We start from the raw sequence: 2,251 nt of genomic DNA, 5'->3' as shown, positions 1-2,251 counted from the left end.
TTTCGGTGATTGAGAATTTTTTTACCAGACTCTACCAGTACGGTTGAAAGCAACGATGGTGAAGATGCCAAGGTCTCGTGTTCAAATTAAAACGCTCCCCGTTTACTGTGAGAGTGAGGAGGTTCAAGGTGTAAGAGTTCTGCACCACATTTTTTGGAGCTTCTATCTGTGTATTGTAGTATTCAGACACTGTAAGCCACTAGTGCAGGTTGATGGCACGCACCTGTACGGAAAATATAAAGGTGCACTTTTGGTTGCGGTTGCACCCTGAGACACACCGGCATCCAGTCCACTGCCAACGTCAGGACTACCGAAATCTGTCATGCTCGCACCACCAGTGTCATACAAACTGGACCACTCATCCCCTGAGCACTCGCTCCACCAAGATCATACTAGTGCAAGTCGTATCCCAAATCTTCCTCTTCCTGCTACGGATACTCATTCAAATCAAACAACTGAGAGCGTGGTGTTGCGAAAGGACCGGGCGAATCTACATGGCCCCTCGATTGATCAAAGTCGAAGTCACTGGCATGGCCTGAAGTGGCGCGATGACCACTAGACTGCTGAGATGTAGCAGGCCCTTCCTGCGGTGGCATATGCCGGCATCTGATACCAGTGCTCATATGCCGGGACCTGATAGTGGTGCTCATATGCCGGAACTTAATTAACAATTAATTATAATTAATAGTAATTACTGATAACAATTTATAAACCTAAACAATAATAAATAATTACAATTTATAAACCTAAAAATTAACAACAACAACAACAACAATACCTGAAACTGCTGCTCATGAGGCGGGACTTGCTGCTGAGAATCAGCTGGTTCTTTCTGTTGCTGCTGTGGTTCATCGGCGCCAACCTCTTCGCCTGCAACTCTATCTGAGAGTCGCAGGTGAATCCCATACTGCTGTGTGTACCACTCGTAGTACACTGGAAGAGGATGAAAGTCTATAATCTCCTCGCCTAACTGCAATGTATTATAGCGGCCAGATCTCCACCTGTTAACCCATTGACTGTAAATCTCTCTCCAGTCATGGTTCTGTGCTCCTGTCAGCCGCTTGTAATGATCACGACCAAGGTCGAACGCTGGGCCTGGTGGAAGCTGTTGCATCCCAAACTGTCGTCTAACTCGCTCTGTCGGGTGCCATTCTATGCACTCGAATGACACTAGCGGCGACTGGGTGGATCACATAACCAAATGGGCAGCGAGTACATCCGGAACCCCCACTTTCATATACGGCCGCCATATAAACTGCATATTAGTTACCACGAGGCCGATTAGAAAAATTTTATGAATAAAAACATTGGACATTAATGGTTACAACTTACATCGTCAACTCCCATGTCGTCGAGTCCTTTCCTAAAATGCGCAGTAGACCTCCGTATATATCTTGTATGTCGGCGCCAATGACTCCACCTAACAAAAAACAGTAATAATAATAATAATAATAATAATAATAATAATAATAATAATAATAACCAATACCGTCGCTCAAGTGGAATACCAACATCGCCGAGCTGATTGCGGGGTATAGGTGCGCTCCCACGGCCAAACAAAAAGCTGTATCAGTGGGCCATCCATCTCTTTACAGTTGTATCGTGATGCATGACACAACGATCTGTATAGGTGTGCCAGACTGTCTGCCCCCAACTGTATCCTGAAATTCGGTGGAAATTCCGAAGTAGCAGTAGAAACTTTGAGTTCAATGAAGTGGTCGACTTATCCGGAAACACAACTGTTCCGAGCATGCAGAAAATGTGTGCCCGGACATACGCTAAATAGACTCCTGAGTGTCACACGGCTCGGTGTTTCTGCACTGCCGGATCCATGCAATATTAACCTTCTCCAACACGTGTTCTTGCAGACCGAACTCCCGACCAAAACACGCAATGCAGTTTTCCACCAAAAACTGGTGACTGCTGTCTGATATACCCGCAACGGCCTCCCCATTAATCGAGAGACCAAGAATATAGCTCACATCTTTCAGCATCACCGACTAGAAGATGAAATGTGTGAGTCTCCAGCCTCCAGCGTTCTACCAAGGCACTTAGTAGTGCAGAATGACATCTCATTTCGTCTACTCACAAAACGTGTTGAAACCCAATAATTTTCAGTGCTGCTGTAGCTACCTCGTTAAAGGTATCGAGCGGATCGAGTTTTCTGGACAACAAATTCCTGTTAACCTGCAAAAAAAATTATTAAATTCTAAATAATATCAGTTAATAATAATAATAAAATGGTAAATAA

Source organism: Arachis ipaensis, chromosome B02 (assembly GCF_000816755.2).
Source record: "Arachis ipaensis cultivar K30076 chromosome B02, Araip1.1, whole genome shotgun sequence".
Lineage (NCBI taxonomy): Eukaryota > Viridiplantae > Streptophyta > Magnoliopsida > Fabales > Fabaceae > Arachis > Arachis ipaensis.
Note: the sequence above shows the minus strand (reverse complement) of the source record.